We start from the raw sequence: 16,389 nt of genomic DNA on the forward strand, positions 1-16,389 counted from the left end.
TTTAAAAAGTTGAGCTGAGCAAATGTATTGGTTGACATGTACAATAGCATTATGTTTTTTGTGATTTATGAGGACGTCACACCCGTTTGTGTTGACTCCGTCTTACATAAATACATAATGATGTATTTATGAAAAGGTATTTTGCTTTTGTGTATAAAAATTTTTTGATTATTATTATAGCATTTATAAAAAAGATTATATATCAATAATATTAATGTAAAACTATTGTCAATTATTTTCGTAGATATATTTATTACTTTATTATATTAGTATATTATTAATATGTATATCCAATTACTTGGTAGTTATCTATTAATTATCTAATGGCTAATACCTATACCTAATACATTTTTGTCGTAATCGTTTTAACTTAAAATATGTCAGCTAAATGTGATTATGAAACAAGAATGATTTTTTAGTTTTTATCTTATTAGGTTCTCAATTTTAAGTTTTTTTTTTTTAGTTTTGAGTATAACTAATATAGGAATTGGCGTAACTTCTAACTCGGGGTAAATTCTTGGGAGGTTGAATTGTATTTAAAAATAACTTATCTAATTTTCCCCAAGTAAAAAACTTAATACAGTACTGTTCTACACTTCCGACCAGAGAATAATAAAATCACATAATCTACTATATTTTATCATAAACGTGTATCCACCTACCCCCTTATTAAATTTGCAAATAGTTAAAATATTAATTTTAAGTCTAATTTTTAGTACTATATAAAACGTATTAGAAGATACTAATAATGTTAATTGATTAAATCTGAAACATAAAATATAATTGAGTGGAAGTATATAATATAAAGTAATGCTAATCTTGATAAAGAGATAGGTCATGACAGTTTTATAAAAACGACATTGTATTTAATGGGAATTGCCAATCAAATTGATATCACTCTTATCGATGTATACGATTTTTTTATTGTACAATAGTTGTTCTTATCGTTCACAACTTAACGAATTATAACTTATAATTTATATTTTAATTTTAAATTATTGTAAACCCTTATAAAGGTATTTGATTATTGGAGTTGATAATTGTTTAATACATAACTACATAAGTCATAAGTACACAACTGTAATACCGTATTAATGTATTATTAAAATAACTTAATAATATATGTAATAAATGGCCACATTAAACAAAAACACAACTATGATTTTGTAATTTTATAATATCTACGTTATTTATCAAAGTGAAATCAGTTAAATGACTATAGTGTAGTATGTTTTATATTAAGTTTTAGATTCTAGAGGAAATACCAAAGTGGGTTTCTATACCTCATAAATTTGTAACGGAAATTTGTAGTAGATACCTACCTATACTACCTACACAACATATTATTTAGTGACCGATAAGATAACTTTTTTTCCCATTAAAAATAATTACAGTGTATTTAAGTTTATGTAACTATGTATAATAAGTAATTAATTAGATAATTTAACATTTTTAGGTTAAAAAATCATAAAATAATTTTATTATGAAGCTCATTTACCTCTTTATATGTATAGTGAGAAACTTAATTCATATTACATTTGGAGAATATACTGTTCTTTAAGTCTCTAACCCACTAGATTTAAATATTATTTAAACTGTACCTACCTAACATTATTGCTTTTTTTTCTCTAAATTTCTAACTTAATATTCTAATGTACTTTATGTCTTTAAGAATATGTTAAATAATACAGTTTAACTTTTTATAATATGATTAGGGTTGCCAGATTTTGAAATCACCAAACCAGGATATCATGGTATTAAATAACCTTTTTTTAGATAAACTTTTAAATAATACAATGCTCAAGTTATTTTCTCTCAGCTTCTGCTTCGATTAACCGGAACAAACTTAATGACCAGCTGGGGAACACCGGGATATGCCGTTAAAATCAGGATGAATGGTCATTCTAGTCAAGCATATTTGTATGCAATAAAGCTAAATTTTCAATGCACAGTTTCAATCGGGACCTTTTGGTCTTTTCACTTTTGTCTACCCTAAATAATACGGATATGATATATTAGCTTTATTGCAATAATTATTAATTAATAATTAGATACTTTTTTTTATTGTGTTTATATTTAAATTATTTAATTTGAATTCAATGTCAATATGCAAAGTTTGCCCTTTTATAATATTCTTATCTAGTTTTATAATATTCTGCGATCGACTGACATGTGTCAATGTGCATAGTCTGTCATATAAAAATACGTCCATAATATTATCTATGTATTTCAATTTTTAACGATTGAAATGTTTGATGCAAATTATGTTGCAGTTTCGTTATCATTGTATAAATAAATATATTTGTGGAATATACGTGGTTACACAAATGCATTAAATATGTAGTTACATGAACACATAAATTAGGTACAGACGGTATAGTAAGTAAAGATATAGTACTCCTAAATTGGTTTATCTATTTAAAGTACTATCAGAACATATATAATAATGCATTATGGGCTTGTAGGTACCTAATAATTATACCTACTGTACAAAGTTCATATTTAGTTTGAATTTCCAATACCTACATAAATAAAATATAAATGTGTTTAGTGTCTGTAGCATCGTTGGTACAAAAGTTTAAAACCGGTATTCTGAAACAAAATAATATTGAGGTATAGTCGATATAGAAGTATATTGATAGTTAGTAGCGTAGGAATCCTTGTTAACGCCCCTGGAAATATTAGAAAAAAGCGCCTTTTTATCAATTAAAAAAAAATTATAAATGTACGCAATGTGCGTGTTAACAACAATAATTAATGAAACAATGATGGAAAAATTTGGGATTTTCATTATGCTATTATCGTAATTGTAGAATCTATTAAGTTTACATGTAATGTATATAAATAAACAAAATCATACACATTTCAAATTGTATAATGAAAAATGTGGTTTTGAAAGAAGAATACTAATATAACTTTCAAAACAGAATTAGCGCCCTTTTACAATTTGTGACTAGCGAATTTAGGGAAAAAACGTCAGGAGTAAAAAAAGATAAAGGAAAAAACGTCAAATGCATTTAACTTTAAAATTCCAAATATTAGAATAAGTATAAACATATTTTTAAGTCAATTGTTAAATTAAATAAGTAAATAATAATAATAACAATAATCATAGATATCATCATATTGAATAATATATGACACGGAAAACTTTTATTATACTTAATAGGTAATATTATAGGTTTTTACGTAGGTACAAAAGGAGAGATCTTTGTTCTTCTTTTATTATTATTATCGTCGGGACTTCGCTCATCGAAACTATGTAGGTACCTAGTTATAAAATACGATTACATTTTTAACGATGAAATTTGGTTTATCGCAGCCCACAGGTATCATTGTATATAACTTACATATTTATTACTTATTTAATATAGGTAATATTGTATTAACATCACTAAATCAAAACCTAAAGTACAAAAAATAATATAAACGTAAAGTTTATTTCAACTAGCGTGCTTTCGATTTTCTACATATTATAATTAAAAATAATTTTTTTTATGACGACAATTATTTTAATAATTTTTACCCTTGTCGTTTATTACCGTGTCATACTTCGCCATAATTCTTGTTACGCTACTGACTATACCTATATTTAATACTTATATAGTACTTTAGTGGTTAGTATTATTTTTTATTATCGTATGTTGTCTATAGACATTTTAATATAAAACATAACATATTTATTCAAATTTTATTTTATAATTTATAATAATAAATGCTAATAGAAATATAAAATAATATACTGGCTAAATAATATTTGTTATTAATTTTATTTTAATAAATATAAAGAACTAATAAACTTATAAACCTATTAAACTATTTATTTCTTAGTACTGTTTTAATTTTTTGATTTTGTTAAAAAAAGATTTAAATAATATACATTTATTTTTATTTTCATAAATAATATTTATGTCTCTTCATTATTATTCTTATTTGTAATTTCTAATAGTTTCCGCAACTCTTTAATTTTCTTTGATTCTTTTTGTTGAAGTATAATTAGTTTTTTTTATTTTAAATATAAATTATTAAATCGTTTTAGTTTCATAGATGCACACGTAAACAATGAATGCAATTTTAAATTAACAACGGTTCCTATTCTTCAAAACACAGTACTGGAATAATTTGATGTACCTACCTCAATGTTACGGAACAGTTAAACGTACACCGTAGAAAAATTATTGCCAGTCCATGTGAAGGTAAGAAAGTTTATTTTACTTTTATATAAGTCTTGGCAGGGTCGGATTGGCTGGACTAGTTATCTAGTAAACTCGATGGGCCGCTCATAATTTGGGTCTCTCAAGTCACGATGAGGAGCCGCTGACCAAAAATATATTACCTAAGTGTTAAAAGTTGAAGAAATGGAGACTAAGAATGTTGGACTTGCGCAAACCATAGTACATGGTTGTAAGCTGTTAATATTATAGAACTTGGGAGATTCGGTGAGGTTATAAAGGTATACATTTTATTATATAATAATATTTATATATCAAGTATAGTTCTAGAATTAGAAAAGTGTTGAATTTAAATAATAGTAATCGGAGGAAGAGAATCATATTTTATGTAAAAAAAACCCACTTAGACAGCGATAGCACCTTACCCACGCTACTCTTAAATCTTATCCGGTTTTAGATGAAAAACTCATAATCAATTTTACCCGGATATTGGACAAAATCCAATAAAAAGGTACCAAACATTTTTTAACCCTTTTTCACTCCCTGAATACGATGTGATTAATAATCCCTCAGCACATTTAGCCTCACTTATTTCTTTAGAAGTTAAGACACGCATTTCAATTCAACACTAGTAATCTGGAAATGGGCGAATACCGTGCTACGACAAAATTAAAATTATAAATTTAAACCAATTATCACACCTTATTAAATGTATAATTCGATATTTATTTGTTTATATTACCTATATATTACGCATTATTTATATTGGTGTATAAGACGCTTTTTATACGCGAGAAATTTCAGTTACTAATTTGGCTACCTATCTATATTTATCAATTATTATAGTCGATCGGTGTTCGCGCGTTTTCGCTTACGATGTGGATTAGGCCTACTGGGGACACCACAATAAAAAAAACGCGCCTTGTGTAATACCTCATAAAGTCTTAAACAATATACGGACGATGTAATTGTATGTCGTTTAACAATAAAGGTGGTGAGGAAAATTGCACAACACTATTATTATTATCTTATAGTATGTTTTATAAAGTTTGTACGCGTGAATTAACAATTAAAACATTATGTATATGAAGAAACGGGAAATATTGAAGTTTTATAAAGTATTATAATATAATAGTTTTGAAAAAAATAAATATTCTTTAACTTGTAATAAAAAGACTCCGAGTAGTCCTTATTTTACCAACAAAGACAAATGAAATCGAGTCAAATTTAATATTGCCAGAAATATATTGTATTAATTAAAACATTGAATTATAATTCAATGTTTATAATATATATATTATTTATTAATAAATTATGATGTACTAATATTAATATATTGTATTAATGCTTTTATTTTTATTTCATGTAAATTTATAACTTCATAGTTCATATTTTACTAATTTACTGAATCATTGGTTACGTTTTTGTGTTTATGTTAAGGTGTATGACCGCAGTAGGCGAATGTTGACAGTCACCGGTGTATGTTGACATTTATCAAAAATCGTAGTGAATATAAACAAATGGTCTTAACGCATTCTTACACTGGTGATTGTTCAAATTTACAATTAGTGTTGGCAAATATTAACCACACGTGAAGCACGATGTAAATCACTATACTAAAAGGTATTTCCTTATTATTTTATAGAATTAAGACGTTATTGTCTAGTCACAATATGTGTTGGAGACGTTTTAACGTTAGTAATGTTATGTAATGATTGGCATGAGATAATCCGAATGATATTATGGATAAACTAATCGTCCCGTTAACAGTAAGTGAAACTAAAATTATTTATTATGTAAAGAACGAAGAACTACTCGAAGCTTATATAAAAACTGGTCATAAGGGGCGAACCAGAATGATGAACGAAATCCAGAATCAATTCAAAAATATATTATAAAAAAATATAATACAAATAAATGTAACTGTATAAGAATGGGGGAATATTTTGTATCAGTAAATGCCACGATAGTTTACCGTGTTGTAATAAATATTCCTCTAAAATCATTTCCTATTCAAAATCATCGGCAATAAAATCTATTAAGAGGGAGTCACACCCGCATGTGTTACAAGTACGTAACATAGCAAATTTACGCTCAGCAGATCACGTTTAGCTTCGTCAGTTTAAAAATTAGAGTGAATCGAGCTACTTATTATGAAACTTGATGGTACGAAAATTATCTGTGTTTGTATATTGGTTTTTTACGATAGTTCAATTTTTTAGCAAGTTATGCGTATGTAACATAACGTAAATTAAAAATACTCATAACTCACTTAAAAACTTAATAATCGTAAAAAACAAACAGACAAACACAGATAATGTTCTTATACCATCAAGTTTAACAATAGGTCGATTCACTCTAATTTTTAAACTAACGGAGCTAAACGTGATCTGGTGAGCATAAATTTGCTATGTTACGTACTTGAAAGATTGAGACAACACATGCGGGTGTTACGGCCTCTTAATATAAGCAGGATCGTATTGAGGTTTGGTGGCGTCTCTGGCGAATCACTACGTTTGCGCCCACCCCCACCAATGGAAAAGTTTTAATTGACAAGCCAAGAGCATTTTGTATAGGTACAGTTATACTATAAATACATAATGTATGCCTAGCTACCTATAATTCTACAAGAATAATATCATACATATCAATCACAGATACGTATAGTATATAGAATATAGATATTAAGATATTAATCTATGCATGATGAATAAAGTTCTTGAAAATGAATTGCTACTGAGTTAGGTTCTCTATAATGAATAAAGTTTTGTTGCTTGGTAATTAATCATTCAACAAAAACACGACAATGTATCAACTTTCAAACCATGATTATTTATAGTATATTATGCACCAAGCAAATTTATTAATGCTTTCCTTATTATTCAATATGATGAAATTTAAATAACTTATAAATTATACCATAATATACAGTTAGATACTTTGATATTTGAGGTTAGCATTTGTTTATCTTTGAACTGTCTAAAATCTAATTAAGTTTTAAACTGCAGCGTAGAAATTTTAACTAGGTACCTATCTATTTTCTTATAATTTTTGATTTATTATACAATAATAACAATTGTGAAGATGCCAGATGGTACTTAAAATTTATAAGATACCTATTCAATAATTATTTCTACATTCGTTCATTATACCTAGATTATTAAATAATAAATTATCATTTTTCTTTTTTTATTATAGGTACCTGTATTATACAAGTTAACAGATAAACAACATTATATACTAAATAGAGCCTCGCCCTTTCGTGTCATCAGTTTAGTAACTACAAAAATATTATTTTAGTTTTATAATTAAGATATAATACTTATCCAACTAGGCTTGTATTAGATATGAATATATGATATATTGTATTTTTTTTACCTATAGTGAAAATTGTGAAGCAACAGTAAATATAATTTTATAATTATTCCATATTTGTTATTACCATTATACTATCATTAATTATAATAATTGTTAACTTAATATTATGTTTACCAAACAAATGAAACAAATGTAAGATTGATGATAGCTATGATTTCTCAACGAAATAGTTTAAATCATTTAAAACTAACAATTTCTAACTAATTGGTATTCTTAGTTTTTTTTAAATATAATGATAGATCCCATAATATTATCTTCGAATTCCTGGATGCACTTAATCTTAACGAGATTTTATAATATGCTTTATTAAATAGAAAATCATTGATCATTTCTCTGGAGGCTTCAACACATACAGTTTCATTATGCATGAGTTAATTAAGTTTTTGGTTAATCGTTTAATCATAAATTAGTTGTATTGATTATATATATACAATACATTAATTTATTTATTATTTACACGATATTAGGCAACTATAAATAGGTTCTGACAAAGTTGTATATAAGTAACTTTTAAAGTAAATTGAAATAAATTCATAATATTATTAATCTGAATATCTTATATTTAAATTAAAAACACACGAATCTGGATTTTCCAAAGTCACCCAAATATTTCCCACGAGAAGTAGCTACTAAGTAACTACTAGTAATGGCGTATTTAGGAATTTGTCATAGGAAGGGTCCAGAAAATTTTCATAATACAGATCCGTGGGGGGCTTTGCCCCCACCCCTCAAATTACTCTTTATTAAATAAATCTACCATATATAGAAAATCAATTAACATTTATATAACAAAATCCAACTTTCTTAGGCTTAATGCCATTTCATTAACATCTAGAATCTAGATGTATGTCCTGATGAATAGACATCATAGCTAGTCCATTTAGCCTCGTCTACATAATATAAATTAAAAATACATTACAAATAAGTTATATTGTTATTTAGTAAATATCAAATATTTTCCAAAATAATTAAAGATTACTTTATTCATTGTTGATCTTAGATATGTTCTCAACCTTTTCAAGGTTGAAAAAGATCTTTCAGGTGTTGCTGTTGACATCGGTAATGTGCAAAATAATTTAATTAAAAAATGTATGTTTGGAAAATCATTCTTTGGGCAGCTCAAAAGTGCAGTTATTCTACAAAACAGAATATTTCAATTTTAACTACTCTGTGGTTGTTTCCCCAAGTAACTTAGTAAGTTAACAGCCGAAGATAATACACCATAGAGTAATATACTCTTATCGATTTCCAACTGGAAAGACGTGTTAACCATGCTAAACAATTTATGATAACATTTTTTTTCCCGACTACGTAAAAAAATAATATTTTACGTGGTTACAAGTTACAACTTATATTTGCATAGAATATAATAATATATTATATATGTATATTAGACTTTAGATACGTATTTATGGAGTCAATGGGGGATCCGGACCCCATGGACCCCCCTGTAAATACGCCACTGACTACTAGCAGCTATACTAAACTCCGTTCACGTTTAGAAGCGACACAGAAAGCCGACTTTTGCACACGAACGTGGTATCGTTTTGTTTTAATTCCTGGTGGTTGATTAACCAGATTACCTAACTAAGGGAAACAGTTATGTGTATGACAGGCACGCAACCGAAGAAAACTAGTTGCCGCAGGGGTCGCTTCCAAACGTACCTACATGGAGTCTAGTAGTGATAAGTTATTAAAAGTCCCTTAGTTAAAGTTTTAAGTCTCTTATAATATTTTTTACAAATCACTACAAACTGACCGGATTTGATTCTCATAATTTCTTAGTGTGGGTTAGGCTAATTTTTATTCGATATATTTAGTTTTTAACATCTCATATATTCTATAATATCTACTTGGAGGGTTCGGATGTTATGTGGTACTTAGGTTAGATAAACGATGAAAATAATAATAATTACTTATAATTTTATAGATGTAATAAGATGTGTTTTACATAATAACGAACATATTTATGTACCTATCTACTTTGACATCATCTGGTGGGGTGAATTTTGTCAAGTGTTATTGTATACAATTACAAATCATGATCACGTGACAAGCAGAACATTGGATCTTTTGACTTTAAATAGATTAGGATACATCAAATTACATATAATACTTACTGTAAATCCGGTACCTAGATATTACTGTATAAACAAGAAAAAATATTTACACATGCATACATACTTATTGTTCTTTTACTTCTCGCCATTAAAAAAATTGTCCAAAACCCAAATAGGTACTTATAAGACTACATATAAAGCTGTACATGATATATTATATTTTTATTGAATGCTAAAAATGTATTAAAAAAAATGTTGAAACTTATATTCATATATTAAATTTATCTAGGTAAAATTATTGAATTCTGTACAACTTTTTTCTAGTTCAAAATTAATCTATAACACGTCATAAAATAGTACCTATACTTGTTTCAGATTTGTATAGAAAAGTTTTAGGTTTCTAAACATTTTTAACTTAAAAACAAAAAATGTTAATACTTGTGTTGTAAAAAAAAATACCGTGATAATTACTCAGCTTAAAAATCTTAATTGCTCAAAATTTTTATATGTTTGTTTAGTTTATTTTATTTTAAAATATGGTCCAGTTATTCGAAACCTTCTTCAATCTAGCTAATTTTAGCTTAAAAATAATTTTAAAAAGTATTCAAAACCGGTTTTTATGGGTACTTGTATATATAAAAAAAAATTTTGATGTGTTAAATCACTCGTAAACGAAAATAAAAAAATTTTTATTGATATTTTTTGACTCTACGCAGGAACATATGCAAAAAAAAGTTTTGGGGTGTTTTGAAAATCAACTATTGAAAAATAGAACTTTTTTAATGAATGTACAAACATTTTTTATGAAAATTAGGTATACTTGAAATACTTTTTTTTAAATATAAACATTGATATGATGAAATTCACATTAAAATTGAATAAGTAAATAACCATACAAAAACCCAAGTATTTCGGGGGGGGGGGTGTTTGAACACTCAAAATATCCCCTGTGTACATGCCTGGCTCTACAAGTTACCTAATTTCCAAAACGACAGTCGTGTTAGTTTTATTAATTTAATACACATGTATCAGTGTCTCACAAAAATATTATATACATCTAAGTTATCTAACGACACCAAAATTAGTCATTTTGTTCCGATTTATAGATTATTTACTACAGGCAATTCACAACAGGTAAAATATATACGTTTTATATATTATACAATAAATAATAATATAATTAATAATTATTAATTATGCTGGGAGGTCTAATCGTTCTATATCAAATTATACATGGATTGTAGCCCAAAAAGTAAAACTACTTTATTCTTTTATATATGTGTTATGTACACATTATATGTGTATTATATATATTATTACGAATAAGAGTGAATATCTACACAAATTCAATACAGAATGTCCCGCAAAGACAGAACTGGGCAAAATAATACCTAGATAATTATTCAAATAAGTATGTATTAAAATAAAAAGTTATTCGAATGATTTTTTTAAATTATTTGAATAATTCGAAAACATAATGCTAATACAAAATACATATATATTCGAATTTTTTACTTTCTAGTTTCTTCTTTAGAAGAAATTAGTAATTTTCTATTTATTTCAAATAAAATAAGATTTACAATCGTGAACTTAAAATAAAATGCTAAATATTGTTCTTTTAATATTTAAATCTTTTAATTACTAAAATACCAACCATAATATGTTAACTAAGATAAAATTACTAACATTTATTTTATTCGGAAAATAAATTACAAATTGGCTATCTTCGATTTTTTTTAAAATAATTAAATAAAAAATTCTTCTTCTATTTTACCAAAGTATTAATTTAAATTAAAATTGAAATACTTGTAATTTTTGTCCCTTTGAGTATTTTAAAAAAAACATTTAAAAATTTAGCTATGATATTTCCATTATTTTAGGAGATATCACAATGGGTAAACATATTATCTGTTAAGAAATGAGGTACAATAAAATAGGGAAATTTGGTTGTGCGATTTACGATCTATAAATGCGTTTAATATTATGAAAAATTGTTTGAAACTTCAACGTAAAATTGTGTGCATTACAATTTATAATAAGAAATTGTAAATAGCAGGCGAACAAACAGGAATAATAACGATAAAAGCATATTGGTTCAATGATGTAATTGTGATATTATTAGTTATTATAGTTTATTAACTATATCAATGAAAATTTAAAACCAGCCGTATTCGAGAACTATTTCATAATTTCTCAAGCAAGACTTACAGCATTATTGAAGTGGTACATTTAGAGTTAAATACACATTTTTTTTATACATTTTAATACAATTTAAGCAGATAAATTGTTCTTTATTTTAGTAAATATATGTAATTTATGTGTATATTTAGTACGTACGTATGGGCCAAGTGTGCTATACGTACACATTTAATAAATGAAAGAAATTTGAAAGTTGGAAGTTGAAAACAGCTTTTGTCGTGTATATAGTATACCTGCAGTCATATACATTACCTCCATATATATATATATATATATATATATATATATTATATTATACGCATTAAGGTTTTCATAATAATATATTTTAAATTTTATACAACGGTTGTCTGAGCGTTTGTACACCTAGACATCCCTTAAATATTAAATGGTACTCTTGGATACTTAGTAACATTTTTTCTATAATTGTGGCTTCATCAGTAATAATTGATTTAAATTTTAAACGAATTAATCAACAATTTGGTTACACAAATAGTATAAAACAATGTATAAACATATTAAATGTTAGAAATTTGTGAAATTTTTGAATAGAATATTAAAAAAAAAAATCAATTGAAGTATTTAGTTACTATCCGTTTATTTTATTAGGTAACAAATCGGTCGTTTATACATATATGCAGCAGGCGCATAGCCAGTAGTTTAGTACCTAAGTGTTCGCTATTATTTTTAGATATTTTTTTTTTTATAAATAAACATTATATAATACTTATTTGTTTTTAACACGAAAACAATTATATAAATCAGTAATAACAATAAAAGTATTAATTTATCACTTTTTTGCTTACAATTACGTAATACCTACCACGCAATCATTACCTGGTATCGAGTGTTTATTTGTATGTACTGTTTATGCAATTTTAATAGCTATTAATAATAGGCCACTTATAACTCATATAACAATAAAATGTTTAATGTGTGTTCAGGGGATGCCATACTCCACAGTGGCACGACTACTTATGGTGTCTATAGCAATACAAATTTCATAGTGCACTATAGTAATACATATTATCATAAATAGAGCTGAGTAATTTTATTTCTCTGCACTATAATAGCTTTGTTGCGGCGAACCCATCTATAGTAGAAACAGATTTCAATGATTTAAATTTTAAGTTTATTGTATTAGAAATTTTCTCTAAGATTGCGTATCTTACGCAGTTGCCTTCAGTAAAATTATAAATTAGCTGAACCTTTCCATAAAAATCAAATGTTATTAGATTTTATCACCCAACAGAATCAATAATGACAAGATTTAGACAATGTCTTTAGCAATGAGCGAAAAATGTATTTTTATTTTTTCTTTAAATTTTAGTTGAACTACTATTGTACACCTATAGTTACCGCCCATCAAAACAGACAGAAATTATATTTTCCCATTTAATAATACATTCGTGAATAATATTACCTACTCATCGATAAACTAAAAAGTGAAAATAGTCTGTGCATCTACTGATTTTATTTATTTTATACAAATAAATTGTTCTACTGAATATACTTTTATGTTTGTTGAAGTAATTAATACAAGGGATAATTTCTCACGATAGCTAATAGTCAATACCATTAGCGTATTTAGGGGGGAGGTTTGGACATCCCCTCCCCAGTATGAATATTAGCACTTCGCCTATTCATTGAAAATTTAATCATACTTATGTTTATGTAAGACTGTAGGAGACATACGATTATTTACTACTTTACATTCTGTATGTCCCCGGATGGATTTACCACCAATACCCATAACATAGAGTAATATTTTTTTCTTGTGGTATTACCTCATGAGGTGAACCGTTTGCACAATACGTATTTACCCCAGAGTAATATATATTAATTATATTAATCAATAGTTTCATTATCTTTCTATGAATTTTTTTCGTATGACTGTGATTATTGTTTTTTAAAATAGTAAAATTACACCAACGACCAATATGTTCGGAATTTAAAAAATGCATCAAAGATGTGAAACTGTTTAAATGATTTTCGGTTTTTTCATGTAAACTGAAATTTGGAGGTAGCGGCTTTCCAATTTTTGTATCCAAATTTTGAGTATAAATACTAATCAGATTAGCCAACATTAAGTCCTGTGGATCTGCTAAACATCCTATACAAAGAAAATAAAACGCTAATACATTTTCTTTCAGGCTATATTTTAACGTCTCTAACTAAGCAAATTGCTGGTATAGTTGGTATATGGTATACTATGACTATTGGAAACTACGTATAGTGCTTTACTAAACATTATTATGTTTCTTGAGAAAATTTCTAGTATAGGCAGAAATGGGACTTTTAAAATTCTTTGTTTGAATACAATCTGATTTTTAAGAATATAATTTTTAGGATTCGGGGGATTTATATCAAAAGAAACATTTATTTTTACCTAATGAAATAGATCAGTTTATTTAAAAGTATATATAACTAAAAAATAATGTAAATAATTATGATAAACAAAAAACTACATACAAACTATAAATGTAAGCTTTAATTTGTGTAAAAATACGTTTTTAACATTTGTACATAATTAAAAAAAATTTTCATGAACCCACTAAATAAAAGCACACAATAATTAAACTAAATAATAAATTAATTAATTTTAAATTTTACTTCTTAACCTATTTACTAATAAGAAGTTAAAGCATATTTATTACTTTTAATTTTTTTTTACAGTGTTGTTAGACAAATAATACAAAGAGATATTACTAACTAAAACAAAAAAAAAATAATAAAAGTTTATTACCTGCTTAATTTAAAATTGTAAACATTACATTTTTACATATACTATATAACTAAGAATATTATATCTAAAAATACCTAAAACACTCCCTGCAGAATCTTACCAAATAAGATGTGTAACATAATTATTCATAACACAAAACACAAACAATCTAAAAGAAACACAATGTTTAAATGTGTAATAAATACGTATACCTATATTACCTATAATGACTTATAGTAAATATTAAATTCTGATGTGCTTTCCTCTTGCATAGGCCATAGGGTCATCTAGGTATATACCAAATTAAACTTTAAATGAAAATTATTGCATGAGCAAACAATAAATAAAAGTTGATTATTGAATAAGACCTTATAATTCCATAGTACAATTTATCAAAGAAATAAAATGTTATTACCTGTACAACACTACACTGTATTCAATTTTTAAACCTTAGGTATAAAAATGTACGATTATATAAATTTTTTAATACAAAATAATATTGTAGTTTGTGCATTTTTGTGATTTTACCGAATTTTGTAAACTTTAAAATAATAAAAACAATAAACAATTTGTGTGTTGTGACTATGTATTTTTAATATTTTTATACAGATTTGAAAATAACTTAGGTGAGAGCTTGTATTATATTTTCAAAAACTGAATCTAGTTAATAAATTTTTGTTTTAAAAAAAAAAAAAAAAAATCAAATGTCAAGTATCTATAAATATCTCAAAAAGAGTCAAAATATAGAGAAACTTATACTATAATATATAGTATGTATAGTAAATATAAACATAAATTTTGTTTAATATTTCAAGTACCTATGGTTGCTTGTTTTTGAATAACAACAAAAAAATAAAAATTGTTGAATGAAAAATAGTTAATATACAGGTGAATATACAATTTCATCAAAATTTAAAATTCGAAGGGTCATAAAAATTAATTTCTTTCCAGTTATAAGTAAAAAAACTAACAACAAATCTTGCATTAAATTCACAAAAATTAGAAAGAAATATAAATTTTTTACGAATTTATAGAAAATGTCGTGACTATAAGTTTTCGAAATGTTTTGATTGATAAATGAACAGTTTACGAATAATCTCCTATTAAAATTTCAAACATTTTTACTCATTGAACATTTTTAATTATATTTATAAAAAAAAAACTAAAATGTTTATAAATGTTGTGATAATAATGTTGTCATAATCCACATATTTTCTATGGAATAATAGGTAATATATGTTAATTTTAAGCATAAAAAATAAAATTCAAATAAAATTATTGTACGAGAAAATTTTAATTATGTGAATTGATTAATATATTTTTGAACATGTGCTTGCATTTTTTTGTCCAACAATAAAAAAAAACGAGTCCAGACTTTATGATCAATTACTTACCTTAAAATTCACAACTTGTAATGTTTAAATTGTTAACCATATGACTACTAAGACTATTAATTATTTATTACCACCACCCCTTAATATTTGATCTAGTCTATGTTAAACCTAGAACCCTTGTTTACTACCACAGCATAGGCGTACGAGTATGATATTATGTGTAACGAGTGATAAATACTTTTTAAATTAAAATAACTCTAAACCTTTGATAATAAATGTAAATATAACCATAATATTATTATGTTCTTGGCACCCCGAGTTTAGGCTCGGTATGAATGTATAGTCATCACGCTCTCTTCAACTATATGACACTTCACAAAGATCACATGCCACGTTCATAATAATGGCTTAGGTATAAAAAAGAGTAATTACCTACAAATAATTATGCGCTAATTACGTATAGAGGTACCTACGTGATATAATATTAAATAATTTAATTGCCCGGTGTATGATATAATATTTAT

The sequence above is a fragment of the Rhopalosiphum maidis genome, chromosome 2 (genome assembly GCF_003676215.2).
Source record: "Rhopalosiphum maidis isolate BTI-1 chromosome 2, ASM367621v3, whole genome shotgun sequence".
Lineage (NCBI taxonomy): Eukaryota > Metazoa > Arthropoda > Insecta > Hemiptera > Aphididae > Rhopalosiphum > Rhopalosiphum maidis.